Source organism: Trichosurus vulpecula, chromosome 1 (assembly GCF_011100635.1).
Source record: "Trichosurus vulpecula isolate mTriVul1 chromosome 1, mTriVul1.pri, whole genome shotgun sequence".
Lineage (NCBI taxonomy): Eukaryota > Metazoa > Chordata > Mammalia > Diprotodontia > Phalangeridae > Trichosurus > Trichosurus vulpecula.
Window position 1 is genome coordinate 395,956,342 of NC_050573.1, and position 14,461 is coordinate 395,970,802.

At 39.5% G+C, this 14,461-nt stretch overlaps 1 protein-coding gene across 1 annotated transcript in view; it reads right to left on the reverse strand.

Annotated features, from left to right (window-relative positions):
• Positions 1-14,461, reverse strand: part of PDZD2 (PDZ domain containing 2) — a 307,428-nt gene that overhangs the window by 144,102 nt on the left and 148,865 nt on the right. The gene's annotated exons all lie outside the window — the stretch shown is intronic.

Genomic DNA, 14,461 nt, shown 5'->3' on the forward strand with positions numbered 1-14,461 from the left:
TTTCCTTACATCAATTATTTTATACAGACATCCACAGTCTATGTGTATCCCTTTCAATTGTCATAATAACTGCACTATTCTCAAGATGTCAAACATACTTAAGATGATATAATCTTATATAAAGATGTAAATAATTTGCCCTTATTGATTAATAAGGTTTGTGGGGGCTTTTCCCCCTGTTTACCTTTTTATGTCTCTCTTGAGTTTTGTATTTGAAGACCAAATTTTCCATTGAGTTCTGGCCTTTTCATCAGGAAGGTCTGGAATTCCCTTATTTCATTGAATGTCCATCTCCTTGCCTGAAAAATTATGCTCCATTTTGCTGGGTAGCTGATCCTTGGTTGTAGTCCCAGCTCCTCTGCCCTTCAGAATATCTTATTCCAATGTCTCCTGTCATTTAATGTAGAAGCTGAAAGATCCTGCGTGATCCTGACTGTAGTTCCATGCTCTTTGAATTGTTTCTTTTTGGCTGCTTGCAGTATTTTCTCCTTGACTTTGTAATTCTGAAATTTGGCTATAATATTTCTTAGGAGTTTTCAATTTGGGATCTCTTTCAGGGGGTAATCGATGGATTCTTTCAATGACTATTTTACCCTCTGGTTCTAGGACCTCTGAGCAGTCATCTTTCATAATTTCTTCGAAGATACTGTCAAGGCTCTTTTTTCCATTGTGGATTTCCAGTAGACCAATAATTCTTAAATTCTCTCTCCTGGATCTATTTTCCAGGTCAGTTGTTTTTCCAATCAGATATTTCTCATTTTCTTCTACTTTTTCATTCTTTATATTTTGTTTCACTACTTCTTGATGCCTTATAGAGTCATTAACTTCCACTTGCTCAATTCTAATCTTTAATGAGTTGCTGTCTTCATTTTGCTTTTGAGTCTTTTCCAATTGGTTGATTTTATCTTTCAGGGTGTCATTTTCTCTATTTACATTCTGAATCTCTGTAGCCACTTCGCCCATCTTATTTTTTAAAGACTTGATTTTGTCAGTGGGGTTTTTTTCCATTTTTTCTTTTACCTCCCTCATTTGGTTTTTAAAATCCTCCTTTAGCTCTTCCAGTAAGGCTTTTTGGGCTTGAGACCAGTTCACATTCCCTTCTGAGGTAACAGATGTGGTTGCAGTGTCAATTCTATCCTCTTCCAGATTGATATTTTGATCATCCCTGTCTCCATAAAAAGAATCAGTGGTCCTCAGTTTTTTCAAGTTCTTCTTCATATTTGTTAGCTTTTTCCTGGCTTTACAATGGATTTTTGCTTTTTGGGGCTCAGGGATCTTTGTCCCAGGTTTCTTGTTCTGGGGATTATGAGTCTAGTTACTGGCTTTGTGTATTATAGCCTTCAGTTTTCTGAGGTGTAAGGGAGGGATCTGGCTGCCTGAAGTCTCCTTTTCCCCTGGGGCTGCTCTCCAGCACTATTGCTCTTCAGCAATGGTCTCAGCTGTTTGTTGTCTGTGTTGGTGTCTGCCACCTCCCCTGGCTGTGCAAAAGTATGTCTGGACTCCTGGTGCTGACCCCTGTTGGCTCTGCCCCTCTGGGACTCAGGAACTCCCACTGCTTGGCCCCTGAAGCCCCACTTCTGTCTCCTCTATTCCAGCGTTTTTCCCAAGAAATTCTCTGGATCAGGGAGGGAGGGATTACAGACATTTACCAGGCCATTATGTCTCCTGGAAGTTCAAGAAGGTGCATTTCAAACCTTTGGGCTCCAAACCTCAGAAGTAGATGTCTCACGGCAGGAGGCGTGAGACTCACTGCAGCCTCTCATCACTTCTACAGACTCCCATCCTGTGTTGAGAGGCCTGGGGTTCTCTGCTGGTTTCAGGCACCCAGCTTTCTCCCAGCCTGGATTTTCTTAATCAATCCACCTTTGGGTGTGTACTGATGAAGAGAATAGCTCAGGTAATAGCGTTTCATACATGTCACACAAAGTAACTAGTTTCCACTCATCTTGTTTCACATTTCTATAAAACTGACAAATGCCTTCCAATATCAACTCCTCCTTCTCAACTAGAATCCTGGTAAGATTCCTCACAAATCCCTTGGTCGCTTCAAGCCTGAGGGCATGGTTGCTGACAGGAGTACCTCCTGAGTATTGCTGCTGAGTTTCTGGAATATGTCATAAATCTCATCCTTAAAATTATGGCTTACCATATCATCACAGCTTCATCTAGGGGAGGGAGAGGAGAGGAAGGGAAGGGAATAAACACATATATAGCACCTTCTACATGCTAGGCACTGTGCTAAGCACTTTGCAAATATCTTCTCATTTAATCCTCATAACACCCCTACAAGGGAAGTGCTGTTATTATCCCTGTTTTACAGTTGAGGAAACAAGTATCTTTGATGTATTTAAGAGATAAGTATTGTTGGTTAAGCATGTCAAAAATACAGACTAGAAACATAACTACTTTCCATCTCCAAGAAATGTTTATGAGAATAACTGACATAAGTATCAAAGACATCCTTGATAAAATTATGATAAAGTAATTGTCAGGCTTTCACAAGAAATATTCTATAGCAGATCACATTTTTAGTCACACAATTGCTTGAAAGGGATAATGAATACACCTCCACCACCCCCTTATTGTTTGTTGACTATAAAAAGCATTTGATTCAGTAGAGTAAAATGCCATATGAAAGGTCTTCCTCCAGCAAAGTGTCTTCTATGTATATGCTAAAATCATGTAAAATTTCTCAAGAGATATGATGATAGTGATGATTTGGATCAAATCCTAAAACAAGGGGTATCTGTTCACTAGTGGAGCTTGCTACTGTTATGGTCACAACACGGTAAGTCTGGAGTCTAGAGCATTCATGGCTACTCGGACCTTTCAAAAGCCTTTTTTTCTTGGAACCAGCTACATGACAATGCACTAGAAAATATATTTCCTGATTTTTGTTTCTTCAAAAAATGTAGAGTTTAGAACTTCTTGATGTGGTAACTTACTGTCCATTCTCCTCCCCCAGTGGGAGAAATATTTTCTAAGAAATAGAGTATCTCTTGTCAAAGCATATCCCAAGAGAAAGATGAACAAGGAACCAAAATTAAATCCCATCTACAAATCACTTTTTGTCCCCTGATCAATTCTTTGAAGATTCCGTTGTGAAAATGTGGATAGAATCCATAGAAATGGGCCCTCCCAGAAGCTAGTGGTTTTTTTCCACACCATCCTCCTATTCAGATCTATTTGTGGTACACAAGGGCTGTCTATGCCGCTCTGCTCGGTGGTTATGTACATATCACCATACACTTAGAAGGACAACATGAAGGGGAAGGGCATTTTTTCCCTCAAATATAGCTTTCATCAAGCAAGCCCCAAAAGGCAGGGGGATTGGAGAGGTTGGGGATGGAAAGGGAGTCTCCCTAATGAGTCTTCTGTGGAGTTCATTTATTAAAAGCACAAAATGTAATTGCTGATATTTTATCTGAACAATTGTTCTTCAGTTAAGGATGGAATCAATTAAGGTCTTTGCCATGAAAAACCAAGTAAGTAATTCACTTAGCCAACCAACCCCAGTGGTAAGCTTTGAAATCACTAGAGTACATCAACAACCCACAATCAACAGCCTACAAGTTTTTAGTACTGAGGCTACAGAATTGAAGGAGTTTGAAGATACATATGGGTTTGTGGTTTGGACCAATCATCAAAGCTACAAAGCTATAGTGCAAATACAGACAACCCCATCAGCGACTCCTGCTATCTCTCTTTTACTCTGATCCTTAGATTCCTTAGCTTCCTTCAGGTCTCAGCTCCAGAGTAACCAGCCTCAGGGAGGATGCCTTTTCTGCTCTCTCTCTTGAAACCTCACTCATAGCTTGCTATGTTGTATTTATTTATGTTTGCCTGTTGTATCCCCCAGGAGGACATAAGCTCTTTGTGGACAGGGGCTATTTGGGGTTTTGTATCCTAGCATGTACACAGTAGGTGCTTAATATATTTTTTTAAAAATCTGAATTGTGGTAGAGATTACCCCGATGCAGCCACTACCTTGAAATCCTGCAGTGCCAATTTTCCAGAGAGAAAGGTTCTAGTGGCAGAACTAAACTCCTTAACTTGGGGTTTAAAAATTCTTATATCAAAATTATTACCACAGACATTCAGTGGAACCACTCCAACCTTAAACTCAAAACAGTACTTTGAAGCAGATAAAAATCTGACATCCCTGTTTATGTAATAATTACAATTCAATCACAAAGTCACAATTTTAAACCAGCAGCAGATTTCCTTCAAAGATGTTGACCAGACTTTTTTTTAAAAGAAAAAAAAATGTTTAAACTGGTTTCAAAGTGTAATGAGAACTAGAAATAAGATCTTCAGTCAGGACATCAGAGGGAGTCCTGTGCTAATCTCTGTGGGCAAAGAAAGATAAAACTCATATAACATGTCCTCTACCCTCATACTGAGTACAGTATTTCCCAAAGGCTCCTCAGAACTACAAAGGTACTTTGGGTAGGTCTGGAAAAGTTAATCTTTAGCATAAATGAAAATCTACACACATTCCTTTAAGAAGGCTTTTTTGGGTCCCAGACCCCTTTGGCAGTCTGGCAAAGTCTAAGGACCCTTTCTCAGAATATTGTTTTTAAATGTATAAAATAAAATACATCAGATTACAAAGGAAACCAATTATTTTGAAATACAGTTATCAAAATATTTTTTTTAAAAATTAGTTCACCAATACTGGGTTAAGAACTCCTGCAGCCTAGAGAAAGGGCCCTTCCATATGTGCAGCAGACCGTATCTCCCTTTCCTTCCCTACTTACATGGAATGCCCCATAGGCTGTGTTCTGATGGAAGAGAGGATTGCCTTACAGATCAAAGATAAGACTTCTCAAGACCATAACCTCCAAGCAAACCTCTACCTAAACCTGCTAAACCACAGGTTGGTAGTACACAGTTATTTGCATGGGTACAGGCAGTTCTATGATAGCAGAAAAGGTCAAAAATGAGTTCTCTATATACTCTATACCTCCTACTCCCTATCACCTGTTCAGCCACTTGGCAGTCTTTTCAACTGAATCCTGGGCTAGCTCTGCATTACAATTGGTAACATAATGAGAAGCAGTCAGTCATTAAGTACCTACTAAGGGCCAGGCACCATGCTAAGCACACTGGGGTCTAAGAAAGGCAAAAGATAGTCCCTGCTATCAAGGAACTCACAGTCTAATGGGGGCTATCGATAATACTACTCTAATATCTACTTCAAACTGACAGAACCAGAAATGTGCTGGGGAAGGCGACAGTCATGGCAGTAGGATGTACATAAATTTAATCCTAAGGCTAAGGCCCTTTATATATATATATACAGCTTTGGTTATTTGTGAGCTATTTTTAAAATGTTCCCTGCCCTAACATTAGGACTAAACATGTGCGATAGGGGAAGACTAAAGATTATAAGAGTGTCACAAACTCAGACACAGTAGCGGAGGCCCATGTTTAGGGTTGGCATTCCCAGCAAACAACTATTCATAATTTGAGAGAACAGGGAAGGTACCCCTGAAGCCAAAGTATTGCTCCTACTCATCAATTTCTAAAGTTCCACCATTAGAGAGTCAGTGTTTTTAGTTTTCCCCAGGTCCTCTTTCAAGATAGAAATCTTCCTAGAAGGACCGACCAATAAAACTAATTCACATTGTGATGTTAGTGACTCAACATAAACGTGATTTGAGAAGGAAGAAAGTGTACCTGAGTAAGCAAGAAAAAGGTGAAAAGGCAAGGTAGAGACAGTGTTAAAGACATACTTCATTGTTTCACAATGTTGTCCCAATAGTTCCAGGGGCAAGGAAAACTGACAAATTTTATCTTAGGGACTCTTTTTATCAACCAATTAGGATGAAATTTCTGAAAGTTAAAGGGTCATCTGAACAAGAGAAACAAATGGGTACCATTAAAATAACATCCCTGGATTCTCAAAAACTTCCTCTCCCACTTCCATCCATACCAAAGTACTCACATCAATACTTGCACAAGAGAGATAGAAGAGCAAGAAGTGGGGTCAGAGGCCTTTCAAAGCCTGGTTACGTCAGTAATAAATACATCAGTGATTCTTTGAACTCAAAAAAACATCCAATGAATGTGTAAATAGTGAAAAATCCATCTTTAGATAGAAATCAAAGATCAGGAACACACTAGGACTTGACCTAGACCAGAAGACTTTGCTGTGGCCTCAAGAGGCTCTTCAGTACCCAACTCTTTGGACTCCTTAATCAAGGTCAATCCCTATGCAAGAAATCTGTCAATTTTCTGTTGTCACTGTTCTCAATCTCCCAAATTGCGCCTTGGTGCACGGAAGGTCCAGGTGTCATAGGAGACAACACACTGCACTTGGGAGTCGGCAACCAATCAATCAATAAGCATTTTTGTAAGCACCTACTATGTACTGGGCATTACCTCACTCTAAGTGAGTATATGAAAAGGCCTTAGCCTAAAGGGCCAGGGTCTCCCATTGCATCCTGGGCCATCTCCAGTCCTCCTGGTGAATATCAGGCCACTGGACCCAGACGGCTCTGGAGGAGAAAGTGAGGCTGGTGACCTTGCACAGCCCTCCCTCCCTCAAATCAAAGTCGACTGCAAGTCACGTCATCATCTCCCTGATGCCATGGTCCTTTTTGAGAACGAAGGACAAACACAACAACAACAACTACGTACTGAGAATTGCCTCGACAATGAGAACACAAAGATCGAAGTGATAGGGCACCCATCCTGGAGGAGTCTGCATTTCATTGTAGGAAACAATGTGTAGACAGGTAAGCACATAAAACATAAATACAAAGCAGTTTGGGGAGCGAAGACATTGGCAGCTGGGGAGCTCAAGAAAGGCTCATCTAGATGGAGCTTGAGCTGAGTGGTGAAGGAAGCAAGGGATTCTAGTGGTCCAGGTCAAGGGGGTGGTGGGGGGTGCTGGTAGAAGGCAGACAGGCAGGCAGGAAAAAAATAAGCATTTATTAAGCACCTACTAGCAGGCACTGTGCTAAATGCTTGACAAACATTACCTCATCGGACTTTCACAACCAGCCTGGAAGGTAGGGACTATTATTTATCCCCATTTTATAGTTCAGGAAACAGAGGTTAAGTGACTTGCCCAGGGTCACACAGCTATTAAGTATCTGAGGTGGGAAATCTGAATTCAGGTCTTCCTAAGTTCAGGCCCAGTGCTCTATCCATTGCAGTACCTGACTAGGAGGAGGAGGAGACACATTCTGGGTACTACAGACAATCACTGCCCAGGGTCCGGCCTGGATTCAAACCCAGGGTATTTGTATATAAAAAGGGGGATATTAATAGCACTTACCTCACAAGGCTGTCGTGAGGAGCAACTGAGAAAATGCATGTGGTGTATTCTGGAAACCCTAAATTGTTACCTAAATGTGAGCTATTATTTTTTGATACTTTTCTTTAAGGTTTGTTTTTTTTGAGGGGGGAAGGCAGGGCAATCACCCAAGGTCACACAGCTAGTAAGTGTGTCAAGTGTCTGAGGCCAGATTTGAACTCAGGTCCTCCTGACTCCAAGGCCGGACTCTACTCACTGCACCACCTAGCTGCCCCTCTATTATTTTTTTTTTAACTACAAAGATATAAGAATTTGAAGAACAGTGAAAGTCGGTCAAAGTCAATCAAAGAACTGAGAGAAGAGACGAATAAAAATCCCCAGAAGAAGCAACCGGCTGGCTTACAAATCTAGTATTCCAAACCACAAAACCTAATGCAGTTCCACTCCCAAAGAGATTCCAAGAGTAATGAACATGGAAAAGGACATCTAACCTTATCACGGGTGGATTATTCCCTTGTTTTCAGTCAACAAGACAATAATGATTGAAGACACTCCTAATTCTTCCCACAACCACAAACTACCTTACGTTTTACAGTGGCCATTTAAGTGATATTTACAGCTGGGACGGAGATATTTCATTTTTAAAAAATTTAATTGGCAAACATTTATTTTCTCTACCTTCCATTTCCCCCTCATTTAAAGAAAAGAAAAATGAAGCTCTTTTAATAATATGGATAATTAAGCAAAAGAAATTCCTACATTGGCCATGTCTGAAAAATGTATGTCTTATTCTGTATCTTCAGTCCATCACCTCTCTGTCAGGAGACAGATGACAGATTTTACCATCAGTCTTCTGGAATCATGTCTGGTCATTTCTTTGATCAGAGGTCTTAAGTCCTTCAAAGTTGTTACCTTTACAGTGTTATTACTGTATAAACTATTCTCCTGGTTCTTAAGTGAGTAATACTTAGATGAATAGCACTAGAATGAAAACTGACATTTTTTAAAAATATATTTTTTTCCAGTTATATGTAAAAACATTTAACATTCATTTAAAAAATTTTTGAGTTCCAAATCCTCTTCCACCTCCCCTCCCCTCCCCCTCTAAGAAAGCAAGCAATTTGATATAGATTATACATGTGCAGTGATGCAAAACATATTTCCATAGTAGTTATGTTGTGAAAAAAAATACACAGACCAAACCCTGCTCATCAAACCAAGAAAAATAAAGTTTTTTTAAAAAAGTATGCTAACATTCATATACCATCAATTCTTTCTCTGGAGGTGGATAGCATTTTTCATCATAAGTTCATTGGAATTGTCTCGGACCTTTGTATTGCTGAGAATTGCTTATTCATTCATGGTTGATCATCGTACAATATTATTCTTACTGTGTATAAAGTTCTCTTGGTCTGCTCATTTCACTTCGCATCAGTTTATATATGTCTTTCTAGGCTTTTCTGAAATCTTTCTGCTTATCATTTCTTATAGCACAATCGTATTCCATCACAGTCATATACCACAACTTGTTAAGCCATTCCCCAATTCAGGCATCCTCTCAATTTCCATTTCTTTGCCACCACGAAAAGATCTGATACAGACAAACACACACACACACACACACACACACACACACACACACATAAAATACATATATATAGTACAAATGGTTCCTTTTCCTATGATCTCACTGGGATACAGATCTAACAATGGTATTACTGGGTCAAAGGGTATGCATAGCTATACAGCTATAGACCCCTTTGGCTGTAGTTCCAAATTGCTCTCCAGAATGTTTGGATCAGTTCTCCACTCCACCAACGGTGTACTTAGTGTCCCAATTTTTCCACATCCTTCCAAACATTTATCATTTCCCTTTTCTGTCACATTAGTCAATCTGTGTGTGAGGTAATGAGGTATGAGGTAGTACTTCAGAGTTGCTCTAATTTGCATTTCTCTAATCAATAGTGACTTAAAGCATTTTTTCATATGACAATACTGACTTTCAAAACAGATTCCAAGATGTGACATTAGCATAAAGAAGCCAGTACCTTCAGCATTAGCATCATCTCCCACTACTCCTAAGAGAGTATTTCTGTGCTTTCCCTAGAAGTAATCTACCTCCCTACGAATACACACACACACACACACACACACACACTTCATCCATCCATCAACCTTCCCTCCTCACTGACTAACCAAACCCTGAATTCATAACTCTATCTATACAATTCATTTGACAATCACACATCACCTACATTTCTTGTCTTATCATATACTCCTATTGAACTTTTCATCTCTTCTCAATTGTAAGCTCCCTGGAAGTAACCTGAGGGCAGGACTTATTCATCTTACTATCCCCTCACTGAGCCTAGCACTATGTCTTGCACACGGCAGGTAGTCAAGAAATACTGGATTGCCAAGCAGAGGGCTGTTTCTTTTACTCAGGCCAACAGCATTCTATGGTCTCTTTTTTCTCTTGGAGTGGGGCAGTAAAGCAACCCTTGTTCGTGGCAAAACAATTTTTTGGTTGGATTAACCAGAAGAAAAGTAAAGACAACTGGAGCATGGGGAAGGGAGGCTAAAACTTTTAACTTTTTCAATTTTGAGACAAAGATTCTGCCATTCACAAAACAACTTTTAAACCACTTTCACCCTCTTACGCAGCAGGAGGTGGTCATGGAGAGTGTTTGCAATTAAGCAGACAAAGAAATATCCTATCATCTTCAAATGTATCAGCTCACTAATATGGAACAATTACCTGTCCCTGAATGCAGTTGGAAAATAGCTATGATGGAGAGAGAGAGAGCAATATGCTCTAATAATGGGCCATTAAAGTTACTTTAATTATGCTAGGTCAGGAAACTTGAATTAAATGTTTCTTTGGGAACTTTAATTCTTCCAATCAGGAGATAAACTTCCTCATCGACTTAAAGGATAAGATATTTCTCCCACCTGTCGTCATTCTGTTTCTGGCCATTCAGCAAAAGACCACTGCTGTATAGGCAGGCTTGGATGGAGCCATGATTTCATTTTGATGGTATTCCTTCCATGGATAGTACAGATCACAACCTTTCTGTGCCTTTTTAGACAGTGCAGTTTTTATCCATGTCTTTTCATAAATCATTTGATGGCAGAGCTGGAAGGGACCTAAGAAGCCGTTTGGTCCAAATAGCTACCCACCTTCTCCCATTTTATAGGTGAGGAAAGTGAGGCCCAAGAAATAATTTGCCCAAGTTCACAGAGGTAGTAAGGGTCACAAATAGGATTTGAACCCACATGGTCTCCAGAGGATCATCTAATGCCCTAAAGGATATCCTCTGGTTCTTTTACTGTCTCAGAGGTATCACACCATGGAGTGGCACCAAGTCTACAGGACTTATAATGGCCACAGCACTGGATCAGGAGTTAGAGGTATCTTGATTAGAAACCTACCCTCACAATGTACTAGCTTAGTGACCCTGAGGGAGACACTTAATTTCTCATCAGTCCAATGGGGAAGGATTGGGTAGGGTGGTCTTTAAAATCTTTTCTTATAGCTCTTAATCCACAATCCTACAATTCTGTAACTTTAAAATCTGGGCAGAAAGTAAGCCTCCATGGAGAGGGAGGAGAATTGTGTCCATTGTTTATAGGAACGATGATTCTTTCCTTGCAGCTATCCATCAGTAGTCTCTCCTTCTTACTCCATGACTGGCTCACCTCCTTTTCCAGTGACTCATATTCTCCACGACATTTATTATGCTATCACTTGTTTAAAAAAAAGTCCTCCCTAGAAATACGCTGCTGTCTCCTTTTACCCACCATGTATCTTTCCATTGCCTTTTGGGTTACTTAAAACTTTGAATTCTTCACAGATTGCGGGGTTTGATGATTTGCAGCCATATGACATCACCAGGAGAAGCGTAGTGTTGAAAAGATGAGCTTATCTACAGTTTAGGATCATTGAAAGTGTTGAACAATTTCCCACATGTGAGCCAGGACTTTAGTATAACTTAAATATTATTATTGCTTTGTTTGAGTTATTGAACTGACTGTTTGTAGATGTGAAAAAGTGGGTATACAGATTGGTGGTTATTAATGTCCTCTTGATGTCAGTGTTAAACACAAGCAGGCTATAAATATTTTACTAATGATGATTTATAAATAACAAGTGGCATAAAAATAATCGAGAGCATAAATGACTGGCAAAGGAAGTGAGCCAGTAATAGAAGATTTATGGGACATAAATAGTTTGAAATAGTTTGAAAGAATGAAGTGGGATTTCCACTGTTGGGGGAAGTATCCGCAATGATGAGATTGCAAAGATTGAAATAAATTGTTTTATTATTATTAATATCGCCTTCCATCTGTGTGTACATAGCTTGGACTTTTTAAAGTGCTTTCTCATAATCTGTCTCATTTAATACTTGTGTAGCCTGTGGTTCAGGATGGTATTCTCAGAGTTTACATGGACAGGGCTTAACTGTAGGGCCAGCTTCCAAATCTCTGACTCCCTGGCTCACACTGACCTCCCTCCCAAAGTTATTCTGAGTAAATCATCAGATATAGTTTGTGTATACATCTCTACAGATGTGTATAAAGGGTCCCCATCCTCAATATAAACATTCAAGATAACAAATACACTTACTGAGTACAGGACTGCCTTTATAGATAACCTTTATAGATGTCCTATAGATAACACTGAAAGTAAAAAAGATGATAGGAACCCATAAATAAATGCAGAAAACACATAAATGGACTCAAAAATACCACATACACTGTCAAGAGATTTATCCTTTCTTTAGTGACTCTTTCTTCCCACTAGGGACCTAAAGTTCTTCAGACTTAGGGCCACCTTAGGCAATGGACCTTCCTTGAAAGGAAAGGAATATGAGGCTGCTAGAACACTAACACTCCAGCATTCCCGTTAATATGTCTTTCATCTCACAGAGACCTGTACACTCACACGTTCAACCTCATGATACAAAAATATATGGGTTTTGGATTCCCCACAAAGGGAAAACACACTTGAGGCTGCTGGATAAACAATCCGTCTTTCCCATCAGACTCATGCCATCTGAATAACTTGCTGAGCTTGGTCACAAAGAATGGATGAGGAAATTAACTCCCTTTAGTCTTTGCAGAGATGAGAGACTGACTATGAGCATAGAGTATACACTGCATGGACCATCACACTCAGTTAATATATTGGTTAATTTTGCTGACTGCTTTTTGTTTTTCCTTTCTCTTTCCCACCCCCATTATGAAAATGAAAATTAAATAAAAAATAAAAGATATCAATAAATATTTTAACCAAAAAAGATCTTTGAGGTGGGTACTTGGGTTTGTTGTTTCTGATATGGAGAGCAGAAAGAAAATGAAGACACAAGCTTTGACCCAAAGGATGTTCAAATTTCAGTTACCTAGGCAGGTTTAGGGGTAGACGCGGTATAACGGTGCTCTCTTCCAATCACACCACACAGGCACCTCTTGGACTGCCTACGTACAAGTCAGAAAGTGGACCTAATGGAAGTACATAAGCCAAATTCAGAGAACGTTCAGAGTGTGGGAGAAAGGATTAGGGTAAACTTCAGGGAAGTAGACTCTGGGTAACTGGAAAGAACGCTGAAGTCAGGTTATCAGGAAGCCTGGGTTCCAGTCTTGCTTCTAGAGGAAATCACAATCTCTGTGAACCTAAGTGTGACTCATGTATGAAATGGGGCTAATAACTATGACCTGTTGTAAAGGATCAAGTCAGCTCATGTACAGAAAGCACTAAAGAAATATCAGCTATTATAATTTGAGCATAAGCAATTTTTCAGAATAATTTCTCTTGCTGAGATGCAGCGTTATTTCCCATGCCAACTATAGATCTCTAGACAAGATCTGTTTTCAGGAAAAGTCAGAATCAATTTGTCTCTGATGATCAAAATGGTACAGCCCAAGTTGTTTGTATCTCTCTGCAGGGAATTCTTCTTCTACCACAAACTAACCAAAACTCAATGAAAGCAGAATGAAGCTGCCAGTATTGGGGAAAGCTGAGTTTCAAATACTTTGGGGGAGGGTAGTGAATAGAAGACACATTAATTGGTCACTTCACTCCAATGATTTTTAAAGCTGCCACTAAAGCAATTGATCCTTGCTCAAAGAAAAAGAAGAATCATTTATGTACAATCAGACCTCAGGTTCACGGCTCAAGAAATGCAAGAGTTGCAACCGAGTAACTATTGATTAAAAACTGCTCATTCTAAGGCTGAGATTGTACAATAGAAATACTTATCTTCAGGAAAAGTTTTGAAAAAATAGATGTCTGTGGTCAATCTAAGTTGTGAGTATTTTTGTAACTATCAAAATTCCAAGAGATCCCAGAAGTCAAATTCAAATAACTGAAAAACTAATGCTGGTCCCAGAGAACATCGATAATGAAGCATATATCCTCCTCACAGCAGGGAGGTGGGAGGCTACTAGTGAATAGTGTTGTATATGTCATCAGATTCAATCACTGTATTGAGTAATTTTGCTGAAGTTTTTCTTTGTCACAAAAGATGGTTCAATATGGTGGATAGAAGCAGGAGCATATTTTTTTCTCCTGGAAATTACTGTGATTTAAAGACTTAAGGCATCAATAAAACATGTTTTTGAAAAAAATTGAGGAAGTGTTAGACCAAGAATGTACATAAGATCACAGAGCTGTAAAGAGGCATATTGGTATTTGAGGCAAATTCAGTTAAAGGAGAATAGGGAGGCAGCTTGTCCTCCAGCAAGTAATTAGGGTGATGGTAGATATCAGCGAAGGAAGCCATGGTGATACAACTCAGAAATGGTGGTTCTAGTTAAGACAGAGAGAAGAAATGAAATTATAATGACAGAGGTTACTATATAAAATAAGTGTGGCCTACTCCTACAGTGTCAACTCCCTGGGGCAAAGCCCCATTTACCTCATGCTAGTTTCAGCCCTGATCAATCACAAAGAAGAGGAGAGAGAAAAGACTGAGAAAACTTGCACTAAAAGAATTAAAGATTTCTTGCCACTCTAAGTTTTTTGATTTATTCAAATGCTTGGATTAGTAGCCCTGAAGTTTGAGCTCCCACTCTTCACTCTCTGACTTGCCAACAGTAGGACAGGGTTCTGTACCCTATCTTGCCTCAGCTCAACTGAGACACTTTGCAGAGTGTCTGGTACTATTGTAATAGCATTAATAAAATGTTTGCTGA